The sequence below is a fragment of the Panthera onca genome, chromosome E2 (genome assembly GCF_046562875.1).
Source record: "Panthera onca isolate mPanOnc1 chromosome E2, mPanOnc1 haplotype 2, whole genome shotgun sequence".
In the NCBI taxonomy this organism is placed as follows: Eukaryota; Metazoa; Chordata; class Mammalia; order Carnivora; family Felidae; genus Panthera; species Panthera onca.
Window position 1 is genome coordinate 26,842,508 of NC_138353.1, and position 16,730 is coordinate 26,859,237.

The 16,730-nt window shown below is 44.5% G+C and overlaps 1 long non-coding RNA gene across 2 annotated transcripts in view; it reads left to right on the forward strand.

Moving 5' to 3' along the window:
• LOC132691360 (uncharacterized) overlaps positions 1-16,730 on the forward strand; it is a 46,851-nt gene that overhangs the window by 28,804 nt on the left and 1,317 nt on the right. For both annotated transcript variants that reach the window (XR_009615710.2, XR_009615711.2), the window contains exon 3: positions 14,455-14,610. This is a non-coding gene — a long non-coding RNA (uncharacterized LOC132691360). The remainder of the gene's footprint in view (positions 1-14,454; positions 14,611-16,730) is intronic.

The window sequence follows — 16,730 nt, forward strand, 5'->3', positions numbered from 1 at the left end:
CAATTACACTAAGAGCATCTACTTTGTAGGGCTGTTTTAAAGATTAGAGGGGTTAACACATGTGAAGCTGTTAGAACAGTATTTGGCACATGATAAATGCTTCCAATGCTAACTATTATTATCATTAGAAGTGTTTTTCCTTTTGTCCTATGTGACCCTAACCACACTATGAGGTCAACTGGGCCACCAGGGTTAGAATCCTCTTCATAGGAGGCAACAGAAGTTCTGGAGGGGGAGGGTCTTTGTCCTAGAGCACCCTGCAGGTCCAGGTGCTGAGCCAGAGCCCAGTTCTTTTGAGTCCATTTCTGGAACTCTGGGTGAGGCCACCTGTGATTTTTAGGACTGACCCCAGACCACACTGGTGACTGATTCTGTTTTCCTTTGAATTTTTCACATAAAAAGGATTCTATAAACAATCTGAGATTTTGATTATGTCAAAGTCAGATTGGACTATGTCACTCCATTTATAAACGTAGACATGTTGAGTATACACCTTGGTGTGACTATTAATTCACATCCTTAAGAAAGAGAATGGGTGAAGACATTTCTTCTTTTATGCCTGTCACAGAACTGCTGCTGTTATTGGCTCTGAGACCATTCTAATTCCTTTGTACAATTGCCCAGTTTTCTTGTGGTGGAATCCCATCTATTATGGGGCAAGGGGCAGGGCTTTTAATCCTCACTCTTCCTGTTTCCAAGGAGAGGGGCTTCCACCACAGTAACTCTCTTGACCTCCCCCTTATTCTTCATCCCTCCCCTGGGAGAGGGAGAGACTTACCTGTTTGGTACATTGAGGGAAGGGCACCCCCACTTCTCTCTCAGGGAATACATAGCTCTTTCTCTTCTAAGCCATGATTCTATAAGCTTAGGTGTCCATGATTCTTAGGACACCAAGGGGGAACACTTGCAGTTATCCAGTTCTGCCTGTGATAGGCTGGCTCTTTCTGGGATTTTAGTATTTAGAAGCCTGTTGTTGAACACTGAAGCAACATTCCATGTGTCTAGTTTTACCAGTAATAATTGTGATGTTTTGAGCTCTGTCTGCCTGACCCTGAATCCATCTCTCAAGTGTTCTGAATTCAGGCAGAAAAAAGAAGGAGTGTTGTTTATTAGGTCCCCTCCACTCCCCAAAACCTCTCAAACTCTCAGTCCTACTTCCTAAGCCTGAACTGCCATGTGCTGCTGGCAGTCAGTGAGCATATTCCCTATCCCTTTGGTCACACTGACTGGTTCAGGATGGGCACATGATCCAAGCTGACCCAATAAGATTCGTGGATAGTTGTGATTTCCACTCGAGTTACTTAGAGGAGCGTATAAACCAAGACTCATTGAGTGAGTTTTTTTCCCATCACAGAAGAGCCTGCCTGAATAGAATTGAAACCAAAGTAAGCAGAGTTGGAAGATGGAAGGGGACAGAGACCAAATGACAGTGACCATAAATCTCCTCTCCTGCTTGAGCCAACATGAGCTGATCTTTGTCACTTGCAACCAGACAACCTTGGTTATGCAATACTTCCCTCTCTAACAGTTAGGCAGAAAAGCCCCTGAACTTGCTGATGGGACCCCCATCACACCCTGCTCCTGATATTGTCTATATTTACCATACACATCAAGTTCCACAGATACTTCTATGGCCCTAGATGTCCTACAGGGACAAGTTTGAACCCTATCTGTTAAGTGGATTCAGTGTACTTTCATGTAATAATCGCAAAACTTAATGCAAATGTGGCCCCTTCAGCATATTTTACACGATTCTGGAGCCACTTATCATTTCTATTATTCTCTCAAAACACATCAGAAAGGTGCCTCGCCACTCCCCTTGACCCATCACTAAACCTCACTGTGGGCCAGAGAAGAGAGGGCGGTGTCAGTCTGGCCCCGACTGTCATCATCTTCTGGGTTTTCTTTTTTTTCTTTTTAAAGAAAACAGTCATGTCAGATACATGGCAAATATAAACCCAAGGATATGATGGAGGGAAGTCTTCACATTTGTATGGCCATGGTGTGGTTTCTGAAGGGGCCTCCTGAGATGGGTATTAACCTGGTCTTGCAGATGAGAAACCGAGGCTCAGAGCTGTTTCATAACTTGTGCAGCACTCAGGACTGCCCAGCTCCAAAGCCCAGGCTCTTGGCCATAGTGCCGCCTTCTGGGCACAGATTCTTGGTGCCCAGTGGGCAGAGAATACTTCCATCCTCCCAAGCTCTGGGGTCCATTTCTCCATAGGTCATGCCAGCAAGGAGTGAGTTCTCCGTCTTCTGAACCTTGAGCATTACCTGCCTTTATTGCTTCTTTGGTCTTAGCCTATACGGATTTGTAGCGAAGCACTTTTCTTCACCTTACCACCCAAAAGGTTGTGATAATATTCCTAAGAAGGCTCAAATTGGTGGGAGTGAAATCAGAACAGACTCAGTGCCAGTACTAAGCAGGACTCATGCAGTTCACAAAGGTGAAAAGGGCTTTTACGACTGGTGATGCATATGCATATGGTACCTGCTGGGTCTGAAGCCTCTCACCATCTCATACTCTATTTGGGACTGTGAAATGACAACAATTTTTTGGTGTGGGGAGCCTTTGGCACTATACACCAAACTTGAACGTACATACATGGCATATTTGCTAAGGCTGCCATAATAAAGCACCAACAACTGGGTGGTTTAAACAACAGAAATTTATTGTCTTACCTCTCTGGAGGTTGAAAGTGCAAGATCAGGGTGTTGGCAGAGTTTGCTCCTTCGGAAGGTTGTGAGAGGGAATCTGCTCCGAGCCTCTCTCCTAGCCTCTTGTGGCATGCAGGCAATCTTTGGCTTTGTGTGGCTTGCAGAGATACCAGCCCAATCTCTGACATCATCTTCACATGGCATAAGCCCTGTGGGCTTGTCTCTATGTCCCAATTTCCCCTTTATAAGGAATATCAGCCCCATTGGATTAGGCCCCACCCTAATGACTTCATCTTAACTCCTTACACTCTCAATGACCCCATTTCCAAATAAATTCACATTTTGAGGTACTGAGGGTTAGGACTACAACATGAGAAACTGGGGTGTGGGACATATTTCAATCTGTAGCACCTAGAAATTTCACTTCTAGGAAGCCACCCTGCCAATCTACTTGCATGTGTTCACAAACAGGTATTTTATAAGATGGTTTGGTAAAAGCAATATTGGAATGTGCTGCATTAAAGAAGAAGGAGGTAGATCTATATATGCTACTGTGAACTGATTTCCAAGGTATATTATAAAATAAAGAAGCATCTTATAAAATGTAGTGTGCTCATAAAACAGAACATAACTCTGATTTTTGTAGATGTCCATAGAGATGATCAGAAGGATGCACGATCCAAACTGTTAACAGCGGTAGGCTCTGGGGAGAAGAGAGGGAGTAAGGGTGGACAAAGGGCCATCTGGGGTTTCCTGGCACACTTCTGATCATTTGAAGCTTTTATAATGAGAATGCACTCATATAGTACTTGAGTAATACACATAAAATTTGTTTCCTTTCCACACCCAGTGGTGAGACTGCACCCAAAGAATGTATTTCTTAAATGACATGGTCCCCAGAGGGTCTCCATGGCTCCATGGAGAAAGCAGTTCTCAGAGCCTGAGCAAGGGTTGAGTCATTCTCTGCCTACTGGGCACTGACAGTCTGTGCCTGGAGGGCTGGGCAGCAGTATGGCCAAGAGCCTGGGCTTTGGAGTTGGGCAGTCGTGAGTGCTGCACAAGTTATGACGCAGCTCTAAGTCTTGGTTTCCCATCTGCAAGACCAGGTTAACACCCATCTCAAGGGGTCCCTTCTGACGCCACACCCTGGCCAGTTGCTTATGTTAGTATTAGCTCACATTTCACTTATGGGCCAGAAAATATGCCTAAAATTTACCTGAAGCCCAGACCTCTGGCATTCCAAGCAGACATTTGTGAACTCTTCAAGAAAAAGCAAGGCTCTTGAGTTTTGGGCCCTAAGAAATGTGTAGAATTTAGTAGGTGAGGAGAAGGGACTATAGGACTCTGACAGCGGCAGAAACACTCCTCCCACCTCCCCACATAGTCCTCTGCCTTCTCTATATTTAAAATTATTTTGCTCAAAGTATTCACTTATTTTCTCATTTTTTCTTTTTTACTATTTATGTATGTATATACAGTTGACCCTTGAACAACTGGCCTTGAACTGCATGAGTCCACTTATATACAGACTTTTTTTTTTTTATAAATACAGGACAGTACTGTAAATGTATTTTACCTTCCTTATGATTATTTAAATAACATTTTCTTTTCTCTATCTTACTTTTTTATAAGAATATGATGTATAAAACATGTAACATCCAAAATATGTGTTAATTGACTGTTTATGTGATCAGTAAGGCTTTTGGTGAACAATAGGTTCTTAGTAGTTAAGTTTTGGGGATTCAAAATTATACACAGATTTTGACTGTGCAGGAGGTCAGAGCTCTTAACTCTTACATTGTTCAGGGGTTAACTGTACATGTATGTAATTTTTATATTAATAGGAAAGGTATGTGCATATACATTAATCTCTGTGTGTGTGTGTGTATTGTGAAAAGTGGGGAGGGGTTAGAAAGAGAGAGGTGGGGGGAAAGAGGATTTCTAATTTCTATTCATCTCAGATTTGTTAAGGAATGAAGAAATGGGATCAAAACTAATTAACTAGAGATTCTGATTCCACGAGATGTGTCACAAATATCCCTCATAAATGACCAGCTTTCAAAAAGATGGAGTCCAATAAAATTCCCTTAAAATGAACATTATTCAAATAGCCCTCTAATCTCTCTTTCAGGATTCAGAAAGACCTTCAAGGCCTCAGTGTCTCAAGGTCACTGTTAAAACATCTGTGAGCAGTGAAAACAGGTTGTTTATTTGAGTGTTCTGAGTGTTTGGATCTGGATAAAAAGGAGCTGACGTTTCTATCTTATTCATTCAGCGATCTGGTGGGTTACAGCTCTGTCTGCTCCCTGTGTAATTAATTGTAGGGCTTAGCTAATGCCTCCTAAATTAATGCAATTATCAGTGTCTCCGAATAACCACCTTCATGCACTGTTATCAAAACACACTGTTGATGGATCTGCAGCCAAAGCAGGGACGCTCTGAGACTGGAGTTGGGATTGATTTTAATTAACTTGTTTCTCATATTACAAAGGTGAGAAAAATACCGATTCTCAGTAGCTCCAGATTAAAAGAATGGAAGAGGGGGTGTGCAGATGGGCAGAGAGACTCGTGAAGATAATAGCTACAAGGTATTTTTGTTCCAAAGCCTCTGTGTCTATGCGCTGTGTTTTATTACCACAGTTGGCTGGGGCTCAGCCCAGAACCCGTTAGCCTACTCTCTGCTTCTCATCCCGGGACTTGAGTCTAAAGAGCCCCTGACTTAATTTGCTTTGGACTGAAATGTGGTGCAATCTTGGGAGCAGCACAACCTTTCCTCTCTTTGCCCCTTCCACCCTGATATTTCATTAAATATTTCATTAAATGTAGAGCTCCAGAACAAAAATCAGGTGAAAGAAAAAGCTTTTTTATGTTTGAATTTGTTTTACACTATAGCTTCACTTTTAAAGGCTCATGTTTCCAGGAACACAGCCCAGTCTCTTGGTGTGGATGGAGCTGCTTCTCCTCTGGGTAGACACTTCGAAAGGGGTATCCATTCTTGGGGCTGGGTCATGAAGCACCATCATTGTGGCATGCTGTATTTCAATGTGGTTTGCTGGATGTTGGGCTGCAAGATGGTCACTGGAAAAGGGAAAGGTCAAATAAGTTTGGAAAATACTGTATGTCCTAGAATACCTCCCTCCTTACACTACCCTAATGTCCTACATACCATAACATATCAAAGGCTCTGAGAAATCCTGCACCAAGCAAGCATGTTTAAACTTGTCCAACCCCAGGGCTACCCATGATAATTGGCCACAGACCTCTTCACTTGGACTTCATCCCTATTAGCATTGGGCAGAAGTAGTGTTAGGTAGAACTCAGATGAGGCACATTTCCTGCTGGGGGATGCACCTGAGATCAGGGCCTTACCTGAAGACCTCATCTCTGTCACTACTTACTGTGTAACCTTGGCAAGTTCCTTCCTCTCTCTGGGCCTCAGGCTTCTCTTGTGCATGAAGAGGTTCCGCTCTTGGATTCTATGCCTCTCATGGGACTGCAGACAAGTCAACTCAGTTAAAAACCAGAGGACATAAAGGGACAGGGAAATAGGGGAAGAGAATGATTGAAGGAAAGAAGACATAGAAAAGAAAGGGACCTGGCTTCATACAAAAAACATGCTGAAGAAGACTGTTTTCTTTGCAACCGGTTAGGGTTAGCAGTAAAGAATCTAAGATCCCCTCTTCTAACAGCCTCTGGTGCTATAGGGAAGGGGGCAGATTGACCATCCTCCATGTCTGCAATGCCAACATAGCTTCTAGAAAGCTCCTCCACTACCAGGAGCTGCTAGTTTTTTAGCAACATTCCTGCTGCCACCTACCATCCCCACCTCCAGCACCTGTCAGTGGCTGTCATCTGGTCAGGACACAGTGAGGAGGAAACACAATGTAGCCCAGTGGGAGGGACCCCTGGCCCCATTTTTGTAGCTTGAGGCTGCTCCTCTTCCAGGAGAATGCCACTGTCACTGCAGTGGAAAAGTCCTACCCCGGAGGTCAGCCAACTTGGCTTCAGGCAACTCGGTAAGAAGAACATTACCTTGCAACAGCTGAAAACAGAGGATTAATAATTTTCAATGTGACTCTTGTTATAACCTTCTTCATATGCCCCAACAGGGGGGATTTCTTGGTGCGAACAAAGGGAAGGATGGAGAGGCCGACTGAGGTTTGCATTCTTGGTGGAGTCTCTTTCTGAGTTATTTCCCACTCTGCTCAGATCTGTTTCTCTGAGAGATGGGCCTGGCTAATAGTATTAATCACCATTTTCATAAAATATTAAATTTTAAATAAAAATTATTTTAACGTGGGTGAAAATCGCTTTAAAAAGACTAACCAAATGGAGCCTTTATTGTGGCCCAGACGCTGAGCAGGCCATCTGTGTGTGATCTTAACCTCCTCTCTCTGCAGCCCCATGTGGTTGGCACTGTTATCATCCCATTGTATAGACGAGGACCCTGAAGCCAGAGTGGGCAGCTTCTTCTCATCATCTGCTTGCTTAGATCAGAAGCTCCAGCCTTGGCTGTCCCTCTCACCTAATCTGCAGGTTTAAATGACCACTTGATTAAAAGGAGAGATTTCGACTGACTGGTCCTTTTGGTCTTTTACGGTTCTGACATCTCAGATGACTGACTGTCTTTGCATGTTCAGACTTTTTTTGTTCACTGGCCAGTGGCTGCTGCTCCAGCACCATGGCTCTTCTGGGTCTTGATGTCACTGATTGGTGCCCACCGGGTGGGAGTCTCTGCAACAGTGACTGACAGGTAGAGCACACCGGTCTCTAGTTACACAGCCCCAGGCAGTCCCACCTCACCTTCTTCTGAAGGTTATTTCCAGTGAGCTGACCTGTCCTATACCACATGACCCAGATACCCTGGCTGTAGCTGGTTGGATCAGCCAGGGGGGAGCCAGTCCCCAGGCAGGCCAGCAAACCAGAAAAAAGTTTGGTGTGCAAGTTCTGCAAGTCAGAGTTTCCTATACTTATGACCATTGGATAAATCTATCATAGCTTCCCTTTTGAGGACTTTGAACTTAAGCTGTAACAACTGAGAAGTTGGTAGAAGGTGGAGTGTGAGCCACAGAGAGAAAAGAGTGAAAGACATGAAGGGACAGAAGGCATAGGAAGAACAAGAGGTGATGGCGGGGGGAATGGTGGGGGCAGAGATGAGATCACATATCTCATGATATGTGATGGGAGACACTTGGGGCTAGGGAGTAAAGGGTAGCCCTGGTGAGGGAGTAACATAAGGTCCAGCTGCCGGAGTTGTCCCCAAACCCCCTGTATCCATCCTGGGTCTTGGAGTGGAGCTGGCCAGCTTTCTCTATTCTGCCCTGTATCCTAATATTAATCCTATGTAATCTTGGTGAGGGGCTGGAACAGGATTCTGGCCCTGGGAGCCAAAAAGCCAAGTGAATGCACCTCTTGACTCTTGCACTCTGCTAATGACTTTAGCTCATTAGGTGAACTGGCTGCTTTTCCCTGTCCAACTGAATCATTTCTCCAGTTCCTTTCCTGTCTGGTCCATCATCAGAGGAGACTTGATGTGATGCTCAGAGTCTGACTCCCTCCCCCATCACCTGCCCCTCCTGGTTCTTGCTCCCTGTCTCCTTCCCTCTTTCTCTGTCTTAGTCTTTCTCTCAAATGAGACTTCAGAGCTCCTTGGAGTGGGACAATGAAGCAGCCATGCTCTTTAAAAATGCTGTCTGACAAAGGTGTGGGAGGATTTTACTTGATAAAGAGAGAGCTGGAGAGAGAATTTCCTGGAGAAACCTGTCAAGTAGTTTCTTATATGAACCTGCACGTCCTGCTGGCTGGGCTGTCAGTCTCTGGTGGAAGCAGAAGGAAAATCTCTTGCTGTGGTTATTACACTGAAGGCATTTATGTCCCATCGGTGTTGCCCCCCTGAGTATCCCAGGCCCCTCTTAGGAATGTCCCAGCCCAGTGGATCTGAGGTGGGCCTGAGGCTTTGAGTCTGGAGACACAAATGTCCTGGAGAAAGCTCTCACTGGCTACCTCCACCCTACTGACTCATTGCTTATGAGCAATTCTCGGGGAGGGACTTACTGGTGTCATTTCTCCTGGTCTCAAAAACCAGGCAGATTCTCCCACACATCAGGCACATAGTAAACCATAATTTCTAGAGAGATATCTTGGAAACTGTCTATGACCCTGCCACTTCCAACTTTCTTGACCTTTGATCTTATATTATTTAGGATTATCTGGTTACCAATGACAGAAATCACTCTGGCTAATCTAAATTTAAAAAAGAAATTCATGGGGCATCTGGGTGGCTCAGGCGGTTAAGCACTGGTCTCTTGGTTTTGGCTCAAGTTAGGATCTCATGGTTTTGTGAGTTCAAGCCCTTCTTTGGGCTTTGCACTGACAATGTGGAGCCTGCTTGGGATTCTCTTTCTCTCCCTCTCTCTCTGTTCCTCCTCCATTTGCACTGCCTCTCTCTCAAAAAATAAATAAACTTAAAAAAAAAAAAAAAGAAATTCATTACAAGGACAGGAGGTAGTTCATAGGAAATGCTTGACTCCAAAGCTTTGAGGAGACAGAACCAGGCCAGTTCTGGTGGACAAAGCAGCAGGAAATGATGGGCAGTCTGTTCAAGTCATCACTGGTGGGATGAATCAGCAACCAGGATTTTCTGTCCCTTTGTCACTCTGCTCAAGGCTCAAATTCTCATGAGAGAGAAGGACTAATTGGCCTGGTTGGGATGATATGCCAGACATTGCCAGGATCACCTTGATTGGCAGTCCTACTGCATGCAGTGAAGAAAGGGGAAAACCAAAGTCTGTACCAGAGGAAGGGAACATGGTGTTATGTAGCCACAGCATTATGTCTCCACCAACCGACCCTGATTTTCTATATCTTTCTTTGTGCTAACACTCCATGCTTTGCTTGCTATACCATTCACAGATTTGGCACTTCCAAGCATTCCTCCTGATGTTTTCACCTCAGGTCTTTACTCAGTCGTTCATTTGCTTACTCATCTAATCACAGTGCACTGAACACCTATTGGGGTGTGTAGGAGCCCTGTGTAGGAGCTCTGGCTTTTTGTCCCCATGACGTTAGCATCCTATATGGTTCCCCTCATTCCTTGGCTCAGTGAAACCTCTTACTTCACCTTAGCTCAGTCCATCTCTTTGACTGATGCCCAAGTCTGGCCAGTTCTAGGTCCACACAATGTGGGAACAATTAGAAAGAATTTGGGGAAAATATGACTCTCTGTATGAGTAAGGGTTTGTGGTAACCTTTAGACATTAGCACCAGAAAGTGAGTCAGCATGTGCCCCTTAGTTGGAGAAGATCCTCTTGGGTGAGGGGGTGGGAAAGAAAAGGTATGCTATCTGGGACACTGATGAAGGCAGCTTAGTTGGGTGAGAAGATTGTACTAATAACATGGGGTCCTGGGCACCTAAGTGGAGTAGGGAAACATGCAGATAGAAGTGAAGAATGGGACAGCATGAAGGAGAAAAATGACACCTGATTCAGAGTCTGAGGATCTACTTCTGTATCTTAACCATATTGTCTACCAGGTGAGTAACCTCAGGTCCCTAATGGGGTCTGTCTCCTAAGTTCTGCCCAGATGTAAAAACCCCAGTCTTAGGATGTGATGTACTCTTTCCACTCCAGATCATGTTGGATTCACATTTCCTCTTTATGCCAAAGACAAAGGAAACAACTCCAACAGCTTGTCACTTAAATCACAGGAGATGTATTACTTTCAACCAGGGAGAAGCTTGTTATAAGAGGAGCATCATACATGCCTGCAAAGATGGGAACCCAGCTCATAGTGTCCTTGGCAGCCTGTCAAGGGGTTGTCCATCACCACCACCACTCATGCCCACCTTTGTGGCAGTCACCGGCCAAGCATGAAGCAGGCTTCTGACCCCTGGAATGAAGCCTAGAAAGAGAATTCAGAATTATGTCCTCCAAGGAAGAGAGAACCCTTAGATCTATAGACCCCAACCCCCACATCTTTTACAGTTTGTTAGGACAACTTTGATGGTTAGGCTCACTTTGATGGTTTCTCTAGAACTGAAAGACTATCATTCAAAATGATCTTGGACATTTATTCTCTGATCAATCCAAAATGGGAATGGAATACAACTATCCCTCCACATATACACAATCAGAGAGGGCTGGCCAGGTTGCTCACTGGGCCATAGGAAGTCAAGCAGTCTGGGGCTGACTGTTGCTCTTTGAGGTGCTGGTTGGTGATATAAGCAGATTTGGGAGAAAATGGGAAGTTAAGAGGTCAGTGACATGCAGAGAGGAATAGATTTTGGTTCTGCCTTTGGCTGAGATACCTCTCCAATATCTTTTTAGGCTATGAACCAGGGCTGTTTTCTAGAGCACAAAGACCAATGACCAGGGTGAAGAGTGTGGTGGGTACAGCACTCCTGGCCCTCTGAATGGCAGGTGCCAAGTCTTAAAATTATGTCTGGAGTTGTCTGTGCTGTGTATCAAAAGCACAACCTGTGGAGGATTAGAGCAAGTCACTGGGTATCTATCCTAGTCTGTCCAGGCAACTATAACAAAATACTAGAGACTGAGTAGCTTACAAACAACAGAAATTTATTTCTCACAGTTCGGGAGGCTGGGAAGTCTAAGATTAGAGTCCCAAGCATGGTTGAGTTCTGATGAGGGCTCTCTTCTGAGTTGCAGACTACTTGTTGTAACTTCGTATTCCAGCAGGGTTGAGCTTGCTCTCTAGGGCCTCTTTTATATGGGCAGTAATCCCATCTATGAGAGCTCTGCAATCCTGATCTAATAGCCTTGGGAGTCTTCCAAAGGCTCCACCTCTTAATACCATCACGTGGAGTCTTAAGTTTTCAATGTACGAATTTGGGGAGGACACGATCATTCAGACCACAGCAGCATCTGTGAGCATCTGGAAGGAATATCTACCTTTCTAGGTTGTAGTAAGGTCTCAAAGATCTAATAGATAAGAAAGTGTCCTGAAAACTCTCATATACCACATCAATGTTAGCTGTGTGGCTATGCAAGGATAACAGAGAGAATCTAAACTGGTCTTGTGTTTCCCTACAGCAGGGAGAAAGGCTTCTTTCATTAGCATGAATTCTTATTTAGCCAGTCTCCATTCCCCTGGAACCAAAATTCAGGCTCTCCCAGGCAGAGGCCACATTTTACTCCATGTATTCCTCAGTGCTTAGTGTGGGACCAGGAGAATGGGAAAGGGTCAATAAATACCTGTAGAATGATTTATAAATGTTCAGAAGGGATGCAGAATTAAAACTACAGAATATGAAACAAAAGAAGGTCCATCATCACAAACTTACATGTCTTTAAGGGTCACACAAATAATGTTGAAGAGTGAAATGGGTTGGGTAGAATCTGATAGGAAAGTGTGGGAACTGTGGGAACTGGAGAGGGCATGTCACATCTCTCAGAGGCAGCTTCTCATTTTCAGCTAATTGTTTCCAGGAGGGAATGTGGGTCCAATAAATCCAGATCTTCAGAGTATTCATTCATTCATCCATTCATTCATTGAGAGAGCCTGAGTGGGGTAGGGGAAGAGAGAGAGGAAGAGAAAAAATCCCAAGCAGGCTCCATACTCAGTATGGAGCCAATTCAGGGCTAGATTCCACAACTCTGGGGTTATGATCTGAGCTGAAACCAAGAGTTGGATGTTTAACTGACTGAGCCACCCAGGCACCTCTAGAGTATTTTGAACAAAGCCTGAAATCTACACTGAAAAAATGGTGTCTTCATATTTATAAAGTTTTGTCAACTAATTCAAATACAAAAACCAAATAAGACAAATCAGTATGCAATACCCTCAAAATATATCTGTTGGCTAGGTTTGGTGTGACACCCACCATTATGAGACTAAAATACTACCTCTTCCTTTCGTGGGTGATAAGACAAAGGCCAGAGATGGGGAGTGGCTTGCCCAAGGAGGCAGAGCCTGTGGTAAGTAGAGGGTTGTGATGAGGAGAATGGCAAGGAAGTGCTTGAGAGCATCCACGAGCCTTCTGGGAAGGCAGGACTCCTTTCCCTCTCTCCCTGGGGTTCCTGCACTTCCTTGTCCAGTGTGTTGGCAAGAGGCTCTGGAAAGGCCAGGCCACAGTCCCTGATCTGCTTGCCATGAAGATGCTACCTTCATGTTCTCTGCATGAATAGCAGTCATTGTGGGTCTACCTCCCTGATTAGAGCCTGGGCAACAACAAGTACAGCAAAAGGAAAAAGACAGAACTGTGGAGCTTCAGAGGAAAGGGGCTTCCCCAGGGGCCTGGTCCATGGCCTTGGCTCTGGCAGTACCAAAACAGGCAGCCCAGCAAGCCTATTAACTGTACAGACAGGCAGAAGAGGGGTAGGGAGGAGGGACTTAGGAAGCCACAGTGAAGAGTAATGAGGCCCCTCCCAAACCCTTCCTTCTCTGGCCCCAGGAGCTATTGTCTGAGACCCAGGGATGATTTGTTTGCCCACAAAGCTGAATGGGATGACAAGCAAATCATCTGATTGGCTGAGAATGACTGGTTAATTAGGAAATGAAATCGGGGACTATGCACTCAGAGCTGTTTGTGGGTTTGTGGGAGTTTGTTTGCTTTGTTTTATTGAGTGGGTGGCTCTCACCATCATGATAATAGAGAGCTGATGAACAGAGAAAACACAGGAAATCATTTGGCCTTCAGCCCAAAATGAGGGCTGCAGGGATGAGGATTTCAGTGTTGGAGGAGGGGACAGCAGCTGTTCCCGGCAGCACAAACCAGGACTAGCTCTTCTTGGCCACAACAGACTTCCCCACCCAGGATGCCCACCCTGGGTTCCTCCCAATCTTCCACTGCCTCTCCTACCTCCTTACCTAAGTCCAAGTCCAGGCTGGTTTTAGGTGTGGCTACAAGCTTGTACCACATAGGGATCCTCTTTAAGGAAAAAAAGAACACAAATTTAGGTATGAAAGTGAATATTGATTTTGAATGAAGAGAGTAACTCATAATGAATAACAAAAAAAGTTAAAACCTGACAAGATGCACAAATATCAGAAAAACAGTAATATTTGTATTAATTAACTGCTGGTATACCTCTAAAACACTTTTTTATTCTCTATGTGTATTGGCTTCATATTCTCTTTGCTTCTTTATACATCAGTGATTAGGTTATATGATTCTTCTATAGAGAGAATAGAAAGATTCATTGTGCAGAAGAAAGCTTTAATTTTGGTGAGGTAGAACAATGAGGATGAACTCCTTCACTACCCATGGTACATTGTCTAAGGATTAGAATAACATCCCACAGGCTGCTTCTAGCTCTGTCCATTCACTCACTTCCTTCTGGTGTTGAGCATGTTCTTCTCGAGATATGACCCCTGGCCTTACACCTTCATGTTGTAATGCTAGGTAAGTCAGTAAGAGTGAGAGCTGGAATATCCCTGGAAGCCATTTCCACACCAGAACAGTTGGCAATAGCTTTACTCTACATGAAATTAACTGAAATCTCTCTATATATCCCACTATACTCATGCTAATTGTAACTCTAACCCAACTTCTTAGCCAGATCCCCAAATGCCCATAACTCTCCAAAACCTCCTGACACAAGCACATTGCAGGGGAAAGAAACAGCAGTCCTAACTGATGTAGTTCAAGTGTCTTACTTTTGCAACCTTTACAAAAACATCTGGGCATGTGAACCCCTTGTTAGTGCCTTTCCCAGGTCTTTGGAAGGAGTTGTTGCATGTGAGGATCCTGGAATTCCATTTGTTTTGTAGTAATTTCACTAATAATCAAACTCTGCCAGCCCTTTTGTCCTCCCTCTCCTCCATCTCATGTCTTCTCAGGTTTGGCATAGTGGAATTCAAATTCCCAGCTCTGACCCACACTGGTTGTATAGCTTTCAGGAAGCCATCAGCCCTAGATAAGCCATGGCTACCTTGCCTCAATGATGGGAAAGCTCCAGTTGCAAAGAGAAAGCAAGTTTTCCCCCTTTCATGGTGGTATTTGGCAAAAGGAAGGGCAGAGTTGGGCTGAACAAGTATAAGCATCATTTGAGAACGGCTACAGACCTTTGAGATGACTTAGCTAAGTATTGCCCCAAGTCTATCCTGTGCAACAAGAACCAGCTGCGCAGATGACAACACTTACTGAACACCCACTATAAGCCAAACACTCACTGAGGCAATAGGACTATAGCAGTGAATACTGAAACATGGCTCTGCCTTCAGTGAGCTTATTTCAGTTGTGGGGGAGGCAGGGAAGACACTTGAAAAAAATAATATTGTTGAGGTAAATGTAGGTGGAGAAGTACTAATTAGAGGCTACTGGTAGAGGAGGCTGTCAAAGCAGATGAGCAATGACTCCTGGAGAACTGAGCAAGGAGGAGGGACAGTCACATGAAGATCTGGAGAAGTAGTCCAGACAGAGAGCCCTGATCTACAGCAGTCTCGGCCAGTGTGAGGGGCAGATGGAAGTCACAGTAGATAGCAGAGGACAAAAGGAGATGGTTTTGGTAAGGGATCCCAGGTCAGAGTATGCATAGCTTTGAACTGAGGCAGGGATTTGGGGTTTTATTCAAATTGGGCTGAAAAACCACTAGAAAAAAACAGGCACATGGTAGGATCTGTCGTGAATTTTAATACAATAATTCTGGTCTGTAAGTAAAGAACTTTTTATATGGGTGTAGAAGTGAAGTCAAGAGACCAGTTGGGAGACCATTATGTCAGTCAAGCTGAGAGCTTATGGTGGCTAGGTTGAGATTATAAAGGTGGAAATGAAGAGAGATGGTGGGATTCAGGATATAGTTTGGAAGCAAAACCAACAGTATTAACACTTGGCATGGATGTGGGTTGTGAGGAAAATATAGAATTCAATGATGACTCCCATATTTTTTTAGCCTGAAAAGCTAGATAAATGCTGGTAGCATTTAAAGGTTGAGGAGCTTTGAGGGCTGGGGGTTCCTTGTTGGAGCAGATTTGGGAGGGGTGAATTATTTATCTCTTGCTGCATAACAAATTACTCCCAAATTTAGGGACTGCCAACAACAATAATTATTTATTATCCTCTGAGTTTCTGTGGGTCATTCATTCAGGAGTGGGTTAATTGGGGGTGCCGGCCTGAGGTCTCTCCTGAGGTTGCAATCTTTTTAAGGCTTGACCAATGCTGAAATAACCTGGTTTCAAGGTGTCTCTCTTACATGGTGGGCAATTTGGTGTGAAGTCTCAGTTCTTTTCCACATGGGCTGGCCCACAAGACTATTGAGTGCCCTCGCAGTACGGTGTCTGGCATCCCCCCCACCCCCATGGGTGCCATCTAAGAGGCAGTGAGGTGAAAACTATAGGGCTCTTTCTGGCTTAGCCTTGAATGTGACAAATAGTCACATCTACAGTATCCTATTTGTCACAGCCTATTCAGTGTAGGAGGGACTACACAAAAGTATGAAGCATACATGCTCTTTATTGGCATGACCAGTGGACTCCTTCAGTTGCAAGTGACAGAGAACAATTCAAGCAAGCTTAAAGTGAAAAGTAATATATTGATTTTGAGAAATGGAAAGTCCAGTGGAGTATGCATGACTGGATCTAGGAGCTCAAATGAAGCTATTTGGACCCAGTGTTTATTCTTTCCTTCTCTTGGCTTCCATTCTCACATGGGTAAATTCCCAAGGGTGGCCAGATGGCTGCAGATTCACCAGCTTTATATCCTTTCATACAAGTGCAGCTGAAAAGAGAGCCTTTCTTCCCCAATAGTTTGAACAAAAGTTCTGGGCCTGATTCCCAATTCCACTGACTGACTTTAGCCTGGGTCGCATGGCAACCTGTTGGAGTTGGGAAGTAAAGCCTAATCCCTCCAAAGGATGGGCTAAGAGTGGGATAGAGCTGTCTTATGCTCTTCAGGCACAGAGGTGGCTGAAACCAAGTGTTCACCTCACAGAACTCAGTCTGGTGGTAGAACAGGTACACAGGTAGGAAGGACAGCACTAGAGGGGAAGCACATACCTCCAGAGAGATAGGAGGGACACCTGAGCTGGTGCTCTCATCTTAAAGAAGGAGGAGGGATTAATCCAAGATAGGGCAAGAGTGCTCCAAACAGAAGACACAGCATGTGCAAAAGCAAGGAG